The sequence below is a fragment of the Alligator sinensis genome, unplaced genomic scaffold (genome assembly GCF_000455745.1).
Source record: "Alligator sinensis unplaced genomic scaffold, ASM45574v1 scaffold1164_1, whole genome shotgun sequence".
NCBI lineage: Eukaryota > Metazoa > Chordata > Crocodylia > Alligatoridae > Alligator > Alligator sinensis.
The window spans coordinates 1,800,485-1,811,403 of NW_005842225.1; positions in this window are offsets into that span (position 1 = coordinate 1,800,485).

Consider the following 10,919-nt stretch of genomic DNA (forward strand, 5'->3'; position numbering starts at 1 on the left):
CTTCCCCCCGGCACCGCGGTCCCCAGCCTGCTCCCACCACACTGCACAGGGGCATCCGTTCCTCCTGGGGCCATGACTCCAGGCGTGAGAGCGGGACCAGCCCCAGCGGGTTTGACACCTTGCCCTTGGCGGGGCAGAGGCCCCCAGGACTGAGCGCCCGAGGCTCCCGTGCAGCCCTTCGCGCTCAAGCCTGGCACTGCTCAGCCAGGCTGCGACGGCACCGGGAGCCCTCTGCACGGGGCGGCCGTCGCATGCTGCGCTGCGCTGCGCTGCGCAGTCCGGGGCCCAGGCTGGGCTGTTTAGGGCTGAGCAGCCCACGGGCGTTTATGCCCTTTGCCCTGTGGCTGCGGCTGGGCTGGAGGCAGAGCTCTGGGACGATGGATGGATGGATGGACGGGAGAGAGTTTGGGATGCGTCTCCTTATGAGTTTTAGGATGATGGATGGATGGATGGACGGACGGACGGATGTGCCGCTGCCTCCATCAGACTGTAGTGGGTCACTGCTTCATCGACAGGGCCACGAGCAATTCCCGAGTACGGCGCGCGGGCAGGAGAGCCGAGCCAGGCCCAGCCCTGCCCGTGCTGCAGACACCTCCCCGGGGCGCCTGGCCCGAGCCCAATCCACCCTCGCTGCTCTCCCCACCCAGCCGCCGTCGGCGCATGCGCCCCCCCCGCGGCAGCTCCCCCTGCCGAGCCTGCTGTGGCTGCAAGCGGGGAGCTGTCCCCTCGCGCAGCCCCGGGGCGTTGGGGACGCGCGGAGGGGGCTGGTGGAGGGGCCGCGGCCGTGACTCCTGGGGCCTGAGGCAGCCGCGGCGTTTGCTGCTCTACAGCTCCCTGAATATCCGTTTGTTAAATGTCTGTGTCTTTTACAAGCCTTATACGAGGCTGCAAAGCAGAGAGATGACCCGCTGGATTTACAGCAGCGTCTGGTTATAAAGTGCACCCGCGGCTCGGGGGCCCGGGAAGTTACAGCCGCTGTCAGAGCCCTGTCCGGCTGCACGTGCAGCCTGCGCTGCTCCTGCAAGCCCAGCCACGGGCCCAGCCACGGCGCCTCAGCCAGACCCGCGGCGTCCGTCCGTCCATCCATACGCAGGCCCTGCTCTGCCAGACCCACCCTCGCTCCCCCTCTGTGCCAGGGTGATGCCCGGACCCGTGCACGGCCTCACCCTCGCACGGCTGCGCCTGCCCCGCGGCGAGGCTGCACCGGGACTCCCGAGCGCTGGGCTGCGCGTCTGACGAGAACCCGGTTCCTTTAATGTTTAGAAGTGCGTGCCAGCCCCTTGCAGATGAATTAATTTCTTAATCACACTTTTAATGGGGGAGACTGTTAGAGCCCATGCGGGAGTGGTTAATATTAGTAGTATTTAACTGTCGAAAGCTTCTCATATCGTAAACCAGTCTCGCAGGCGAACAATAAAACTCACAGTTTAATTGGTGGGTAACAGGCCTCCAGGCGCTCGTAGCTCAGAGCTGCTGACAGCGGTAAGACTGCGTGTTAGACCACGACAGCTGGCTACTTAGTGCGGCGCTGCCACGGCCAGCGCCCCACGCCACTCCCGGCAAGAGGAGCACAGCGTCGGGGCTGGCGCCCCCAAGGCCGCCCACAGCAGAGGCCCGGGGGGCAGAGAAGACAGGCCCATCGTGGAGAGGGTCGGGGCTCTGCTTGCAAACATGCTGCCAGGAAGGAGACTCGTGCTTCCCTGGCCAGGGTGCGGCGCGTGGCATGGGTTTGAGGTGGTGCCCCTGCAAGCGTGGCGGTGCCCTCGAGGCATGGCTCTCCTGACTCCCTCAGTCCTGCCAGGAAAGAGGCTGGCTGGATCCCAGGGGCAGCATCGCCATCGCCATCCCACCCGTCGCCCAGGGGTGTTTCTGGAGCCAGCGCAGCGGGTCCGACGGTCTCCGCGCTGGGCGTGCAGCACGGCACCCGCAGACCCAGCACTGGTGCAACCTCCTCCTCGAGTCACTCCTACGGCTCCAAAGCACCGCATGGCTGTGTGTGAATAAGTGTGCAAGGCATGCGTGTGCCTCTCCACGTGTTCAGAGAGTGCACGGGCTGCACGTGCCTGCATTCGTGCCCCGTTCCATCTTGCACAGACTTATGCTGGAGAAAGAGGAACATCAAGCCTCCCCGTGCTGTAATTCAGCATGCAGCAAGAGATACACATTTAAATATTTAGCAGAATGCAACTGGCTAAAAGCTTCGGCAACATTTTTAAAAAAACCACTTGTTAATAAAACTGGACTGAAATATTCTCCGTGGTTAGAATTTATGGCGGGTAATTGGTGCTCCTGTGATAAATAGGAGCCAATATATATTTGCGAACAACAAAGATTAACGAAGAAATAATAGGGGAAGCTGAGCTCAGACTGTGCAGCTGCCATGACTGCGGTATCGTCCAAGGAGATGCTGGGCACGGATTAAGGCCAGGCTTGGAGACGAGCCCCAGGGAAATGCCTGGTCCCACCTCCCCGGGCTCTCGCGGCAGGACTCCACGCGCAGCCCGTGCCGGTGCTAGGGCCCGCATCCGGCCCCTCTCCGGCTTGCAAAGACGGGGGGTGGCATCGATTCGGAGCCGCTACCCTGCGCGTGTTCCCGACGGGTCAGGAGCACGGCGGCAGAGCCCACGAGAGCAGCTCCCGCCCCGCCACGGCCGGGGAGATTTATTTCCAGGTGATTCTCGCTGGCTGCTCCAGCTCTGCACAAGCAGGAGACGCATGTTGATTTCTGCTCGTTTTTCACGCAGCTGGAGCCGGTTTAATGCCTTGCTGCCTCCGCACCACGCGCCTGGCATTAACAGATGAAGCCAGCACAGACGAGGAGGCTGCAGAAAGCCCCCGCGCCGGCCAGGTGTCATTGTCGGAGCGTGCACGCAGGCACGAAGTGCTGGCAGGGCCCTCGCCGCGGGCCGGGCGCTTCTGTAGCACACGAACAGGGTGCCCGCAGGCCGGCGCGGGCGTGTTCTCCATCCCTGCCCGGGCCCAGGGCGGCACGGGTACCCGCTGGAAGAGCAGGCCGGAGGAAGGCTGCGCTGCCCCGGGCATCAACGCCGCCGGCACAGCACGGCAGAGGGGTTGTGCCACGATGTGGGAGGCTGCGGTTGATCTCGGCTGGATGTGACATCCAGGCCTGGCTCTCGTCCCTCCTCAGCCCTAATGAGGCCTCGGGGGGAAGCCAGCACCCCACACAGCCCCGTGCAGAGAGGATGCCCTCCGCCCACGAAAGCCACAGCCGCCAGAGGAGACGTTTCTGGCATTAAATAAAAGAGACGTTTTTATCCTGCAACGAAAACTGCGTGATCTTGGAACATGATTTGCATAAACAGACAGTTTGGCTATAAACAATTTCAACAGTAACTGGTATTTACATCTAGAGCAACTCACTCACAATGCAATTAAAGGCCTTGATGGACTGGAAAAAGTCAAAACATTTAACAGGCTTCAAAACAAGCGTGATTTACATCTCCTCCGGCGGGCGTAGGTGTGGGCTTTGAGCCACCCCTCCCCAGGGCGTCGCAGAGCGGCCCGGCTGCCCGGGGCCTGGAGGTCACGTCTCAGACCCAGCCCGGTCCTTGTCTGCCCTCCGACAGCACCGCGCGGTCAGCCCTGCCGTGCCAGGCCCCTTGCCCAGCACCGCACCTGCCCGGGCAGCGCAGCGGGGCAGGCACGGCCCACCTGCACGCCCGGCACGGGCCGGGGTCAGCCGGTCAAAGCCCTTCCGTGGAGCCGGGCAACTTTCTGCCCCGTGGCATTGTCCTGGTGCCAGCGAGCGCCTGCCTGACAGCTTCGGAGCAGACCTTCCTGACCGCGCCGGGGCAGGGCACCTCTGTGAACCTCGCAGGAAAGCCACCCCTTGCTTAGCAGGGGTGCCCGGTCGCTTGGCCGGCTCTGGCACCGGGGCCGCGCTGAAGCTCGCCCTGCTCCGTCCCTGCTCTCCAGACCGTTTCTGAGGCTGCTTGCAGCTACGTCTCTTCTCTTCAAGGTCAGACTCCTTCAGGGCGTCGGGCTGAACCTCTCTACATATATTCTAAAAACACAGCTTTATTTATAAACTGCCTAATATATTTCAAAGGACAGGCGCGCCGTGCTTTACTTTTTATTGCCACTTATCTTCCATCGCTGCCATTGCCGTGGTCCTGCCCTGCACAAAGGTGCATCCGCAGCCTTGAGTTTCCCGAAGCCTGACACGGTCGAACGCGAGGGACTCGGTCGAGTGCAGTGCTTGCAATTTGTCACCGCGCTCCCGGAGGACATGGGCGCGCCGGCTGAAATGCCACTGAGCAGAGAAAGCGGAGCTGAGGCCCATAAACAGGCACGGACCGCGGCGGCGGAGGTGGGGGCAATGTGGGAGCTGCCCTGGCTGGAGCAGGGAGATGGCCAGGGCAGGCGGGCACCGCGCGGCCTCAGGCAGGGACGGGTCTTGCTGCTGGGGGGTGAAAAGTGCCCGGGGGCTCGTGAGGCCTGCAGGCAGATTCGGGCGTGAATGCAGCTGCTGCGTGGGCGAGGCTGGCTGGAGGGGTGCACACCCCAAGGGGCAGAGCGCGATGGGCGGAGGCGCCCAGGCCCTGTGCCCTCCCCTCGCACGCAGGTGTACTTGTGGCCGGCTCTGCAAAGACAAGGCCAGCGCACGCACAGATCCCTATCGAGCCCGAAACAACTGACCAGAGGCCTTGAAATACCCCAAGCAAGGCGGGAGCCGCGGCGCGGCACGTCACGGCAGGGCAGCTTCTCCCTGGCTGGCAGGCAAAGGGTGTCCCTGGGCTGGGGGGGCGTTTCTGGGAGGGATGAAGGTGGGCTCGCGGTCTTTAAACCATCCGGCACCCCGTGGCCGGGCTGGGGTCCCCACCAGTGCCACGCTGGCACCCGGGCACACTCACACTCGGCCCAGCCCGGAGGCGCCCTGGGGCGAGACCTCCGCCCCGGTCCCCATCCAGCGCCTCGCTCTGAGCAGGGTTCAAATCACGGGGCAGCTCGGGGTGGCTGAGCCCCCCCAGAAGAGTCCAGAGCCCCCCTGTAAGATTTGAAAATCATATCCTGGGGCGTCCCCGATTTTCTTAGGGCATCGTGATGGGCAGCCCAATTTTTTTGGCAGACCCCTACAAAAAAAATGCGACTCCTGGCTCTGAGCATGGGCCGCGTGCCAGCCCCGAGGCCCGGAAGCGGGGAGGACACTTCATTGCCGCGTCCTCCACGAGCCTGGGGAGAGGAGCACAGGGCTCCTCTCCGTCACTCTCGGCTCGTCAACATCCCTGGCAGCAAATCTCTTCCCGGCTTCTCCGCCAGACCCCCGGGTGACCCCCGGAAGAGAGCCCTGGCCCGGCCCGGCCTCACGCCCTTCCCGCGCCGGGGGCTGCTTTGCAGGGAGCGGTGGCTTGCTGCCCCAAGGTCATCAGCACGTTATTAATTGGGCTCGGGAAGGCTTGCGAGTCCTCGGGCTGACATCCATTTGCTCGCTGGCCGCGCTTCCCCGTTAAACCCGGCGCTGGTGTCCTCTGTCCCAGACCACGGCACGGAGCCCTTTGTCAGAGCGGCTGCCACCGCCGCCAGCCGGGCTGTGATTTATTGCAGCTCACCATGCGGATGCTCTCTTTTTCCATTTGTCTGCTTTAAATAATTATTTAAGCTTTATTAGGTATTTATCAAGTAAACTGTCGGCATCTGAAGTTTCCTTATTGTAGCCAGAGATTTAGAACGGCAATTTGTATGCATCCCAGCCCCTGCGCGGAAAAGGCTCTCTGTGGACTGAAATAATGATATGAACATGATGTTTTATGAGATAGCACAACTCCGGTTCAGCTCCCGGGATCGTCTGACGCTCCCCTGGATCCGCTTGCCACCCGGGAGCACGCCGAGTCCCGGCGCTGGTCTGGGGCTGACGACCCGGCCCCTTCGCCCCGTGCCCTGACGGCACGCTGGGGGCGGTGACCCCGGGAGCCGGCACCTTTCACCCTGGGGGGGCCTTTGCATTGTCCTCGCGCCCGTGGCTGGGTCGAGCGTGCCAAGGCAGAGAGGGCCGTGCCACAGGGAGGAGACTGTTGTGTTTCCCCCTTCGCAGGTCCAGCGCGCTGGAGGGGGCCATAGAGGGACCCCTGAAGGACACCGCCTTCCCCCGGTACAAGGTGCAACCGTGCATGCATCGAGACGCGGGATCTGAGCTGGGCCGTTGTGACCGAGGGGCCTGGAAGGGGCCGTGAATAAGGCGCTTTCCTGCACCGCTTGCCGTGCCCGGGAGGGCTGCGGAGAGGTCCTCCCGCGGCGCGCTAGCCAGCTGGATGCTGCGGCGCCGGAGTCCACAGGGACCCACCCATCACCAGACACTGGCAGCTGGCAGCTCTGCCGAGCTCTCAGGGCGGCTTTCCCTGCTCGTTCAGCATCCCCTGCGCCCTCTCACCGGGCAAGGATACCAGCCCCGGTGGGGAATAGACAGAGCATCCTTCGTGCCTTCAGCCAGCTGTGCTCCCCAACACGCTTGAGCTGTCCGGGGACCAGGGCCGTGCAGCCTCGGGGCTGTGCAGCAGTAACTTCCCTCCAGACGGAGCTGTTACCAGGCCCGGCCCCGCGCAAACCTGAGCAGGACAGAGCCGGCACTCGCTCTGCAGCTCCCCGGGCACGGGCACTTGTCGAGCATTAATTGGGAGGCTAGCGGTGTCGTCCCCGCAGCAGTGCCGCGCCGCGCCGCGCCGCACCGCGCCGCATGCATGCGTGCGTGCTCCGTGACTCAGCTTTCCAAAGGGAAGGCAGGGCCGGGGTTACGTCTCCGCTGTGCAATGGGAAATGTGCCGTTCTGCTGATAGTATCCACAACCCATTAAAAGATAACCAGAGCCGCAGAGCGTCTGCGGGAACGTATTCAGGTGCACAGCTCTCCGCGGAGGCCATCGCGGCCCCGCTCTGCAGTCGGTTCTTGTTAGGTCACGGGGGCGAAACGATTGGTGCCGGGTGGCCGCTGGTCCGGGTCCCGCAAGAACGCGCGGACCGATTGTTCTTCACGGATTCTTGACACTTAACCTCCTCGATGCTTTTTATTTGCATTGATCACATTTTATAGTATGATTAAATTTGTATGGAAGAGAACCAATTAGTTTTGTTTTACACTTATTGAATGCACTTTATGGTCAGACAAATTAACTCTCCGCAGTTAGTTTGATTTATCCAGCAGCATAAAGCTTGACGGCCTGTACTCTCAGATAATCACTTCTCAAAGAATTATCTTCCTTGTTGTTCTCCCTGTTTGGAGGGAGCCGTTGAACCCGGAGGGAGATGTGCCCAAGGAAGTGGGCGCTGCCAGCAGAGACCCCGTCCACACCACGGAGCCGGGCCCCGTCGTGCCGTCCCGGGACCTTGCTGCAGTGCCTCAAAGCCCCCCTAACCTGGCTGGGTGGCAGGCCAAGATGAGGGGGAGGATGGCCAAAGCCTGCGATGGAGGCTCCTTGCTTGTGAAGTGCCTGGAGGATGGGGAGAAGGTGCAGAGCCAATGTGGGGGCACATTGCAAGATAAAAGAAGGCAAAAATGCAACGGAGACGCCTTCGCGGTGGCAGCTGCGACAGCTGCTCCCCTGCCCGCACAGGAGACAGCAATGGGGGTTTGCCAGTCTCTGTCACTGCCTCATGGGTGGCGATGGGCAGAGGATGGAGCCAGGAGAGGCACGGAGCCGCCAGGCCCTGCTTGTCAGTCAAAGGTTTGGTTGAAAAAGGGCTTTGGTCGCTCCAGTACCAGAGCTCGGACCACCGGGCTCGACTCTCCACACCCGTCAGCAATGCCCCCAGCACGTCCCCATCAGCCACGGCCGGTCCGTGGAACTGGGAAACAGGCGGTGTCCTGCTAGCAAACCCAAGAGCGCGTCAGGCCCACAAAACAGACCAGGGAAGGAGGCCCCGGTCCATAAAGCAGCCTGCGCCGGTGCCCTCCTCGCGCCCAGCCTAGAGACAGGTGCGTGGGCACGTCCGGCTGCGAGCGCCCGGGGACGGCTGCCGGGAGCCGGGCTGGGGGCTATTGCTGTGGGCGGGGAGCCGGCAGCACGGGGGGGCAGGCCGAGCCCCCGCCTGCGCCCTCCGGGACGCCCCTTCTCCCGGCACTTCGCATCTCTTCCCCGAACAGTCACCCGGAGCAGATGAAGCGGCTTTGATCCGCTGCCAGCGGGGAGCCGGCGTGCCCATGTCTTTCCCAACTCCTACCAGGCAGTTTATCCTGCCGGGGCTACGGGAAACCTCTCGGCTTTGTTAGCTCCACCTTCGTCTTTCTGCGAGTGGAAGGGCTTTTCTCCCCAAAGAGCGCGCCGAGACGCTTCAATGGCTTCAAAAGAAACCACGTTGTGTAGATCTGGTGAGATTTTGGACGGGAGTGAAAGGAAAATCTTCTAACAAGCTGAATGTCATTTCTCTGAGAGATAAGAAAAAGACTACTCGAGCTGTCAGGGCTTAAGCCGCAACCTTTATGTTTACAAAGCAAAAAGGGCAATTAAGTGTGGAAAAAGAAATCGTTCCCAGGCCCTGCCGGCGGGTCTGCGGGCTCGCGCTCGCAGGGCCCGGGCCTCCCTGCTCCCGCACAGGCCGGTCCCAGGGCTTCAGAGAGGAGCAGGGTCATGCCCCAGGGCTGCCCCTGCTTAGCCACGCGGTGCCAGACTCGGGGCCAGGCCAGCTCCCGGGTTGCTCGGCCGCGGCACAGCAGGGAGGGGAGGGGAGCAGGGTCCCCTGTGGCCACGACTGCCAGATCCCCGCTTGGCCGCGGCCACCGCGGACCATTGTACGGGGTGCCCTTCCCACCGGCCAGGCCCCCTCCCCGCGGGGGAGACCCTTCCGCTAGCTCGGGGACGTCGCACCTCGTTCCTGGCCCCTGCCACGCCGCGGCTTCCAGCAGCAGGGGCTGTGGCTTCCCCGTGTCCCGTGGCACATCGTCTCCCTCGTCCAGCGCTGTGTGAGCCCGGAGGGGCGTCCTCGCAGGGCCCGCCTGCGCTCCCTGGCTAGCGCCCAAGCCGCTGGTCCGTGCCAGCCAGGGCCGCGGGGGCTCGGACGGGCGCAGGATCAACGGGACCGGGTGCAAGCACCAGAATCGGCTCCACGCACGCCCCAGGCCTTGCTCAGTCTGTGGGATTTCCAGCGGCCGCTGCCGGCACGACAATAGCTGGGGATTCGAGTCCCCGGGGATGTAAAACAAACAGTTAAAATCAATTTAGACCCAGCTGTCACACACATCGTTAATGGCCTGGGAAACTGGGCAGCGATTCCCCAGCCCCGCAGTGAAAGCAACAGCACTACCCAAACGCATGCACGCAGCCCAGGCGCCCCAACCCCAGACGCACACACCCGTGCCAACCCCTCCAGTGCAGGCACGGAGGCTGGCAGCGGCCGTCACACCTCCCTGCCCTCCTGTGCAGGCCACAGCTGGTCGGGGCAGAGTGCACCAGGTCAACACGCGCATTGCTGATTGCTTGCACAGAAATGCACCCGGTTTCCAGATTCGTGCCCAGGTGTTGCAAAGAGTGAGAAACAGCACCCTCGGGGCGAATTCACAAGCTGCGGCTGGGTAAGAGCGCGCGGTCTGCTCACCCAGCTAGCACGCGATGCAGAGCATGGGCGCGTATGTCCAGGAGACAGGCTGCAATCGAACCGGCTCCGCAAACACTCACGGAAACCCCGTCCTCGGTCCTTACACAGACGGGAGCGTGTCCTCCTCCGCCCCGCTGTGGGACAGAGACGGCTCGGTGCCCGGCCTGCAGCAGAGACGTGGCGGGTCCATCAGGACAGACCCCCTTCCCGGGACCCTGCAGCAGGCGGGCGATGTTTTCTGGCCAGAACTTTTGAAGGCAAAGCCGGCTGGTGCCGGGGAAGTTTTATTGTTGATTAATGTTAAAGAACAGGAGAAACTCCAGGAACATTATTCCAGGCACGACACAGGGATTGCAGGATTGGGCCTGAGCTGCATGGGCAACGCCGGATAAAGAGAATTGAGAAGATGAAAGGCAGCTTTTAATTCTTTGCAGTGTTTATTACACACAGAGGCGGGTATGGATTTCCTATCGCAGCAAATTGTAGGTAAATAAAGAGGTCATCAGATTTCCTGGGGTTCGCTTCGTGCCTTCCACAAGCTATTTACTTGGTCGACAGGATACATATGTATTGAAAAGGTTTTAGTCACTGTATGTTTGCAGTGAAAATATTGCACCGAAATGAGGCATGGGTGTGGAGCCACGTGTGTCTTTATTAACAGCTGCCACATGCAGAGCCAGCCAAGGGAAATGCAATGCCAGCCTCTGGGACCATGCCAGGTCCTTTGCCAGGGAGATGCTTGTGGGCTCATGGGCGCCCCGGGGCTGCTGACAACACACAGCAGGACCCAGCCCGCACGGATCAGGCCGCACAGACACGGCGCTCCCTGCTCTCGCTGTGCCCGTTGACAACCGGCCTGGACGGGCACAGCACCCGCGGGGAGGAGGAGAGCCGTCCTCCCTGTCCGAGTCTGCAGGCCCCTCCTGAGCCGGCTCTGGGCCAGGCCAGGGGCCACTGCCGGCGGTGCAGGAGGGGAAGGAGCCGACGTGACAAGAGTCAGGCACTGCTCCAGCCCCAGGAGCCGGCCACGCACCAGCACTCAAATGGGATGGTGTTTGCAGCATCCTCTCAGCTCCATATAATTGTGGCGGGCCAGTCGGGGGCGCTCCTGCGTGGAGCCGCCCACCTCCCTGCGCCCGACCACCCTCCGAGTGCCTCCCTGGGGTGCCTCCTGTCTGGCCGACCCCTTCCCTGGAGCACACCCGCTAGCCTGGGGGTCCCGCTGCCACCATCCCAGGTGCTGGACTCACTTCTGGCTCTGCGCACCTTGGAGAACACAGGCTTCCCCCCCTGCCCAGGTGACCAGAGCATCGCCTCCCAGGCGCCAGGCTTTTGTCATGCAGACAAGGTGGGAGATCCCCGCCCTGAGGGATCAAC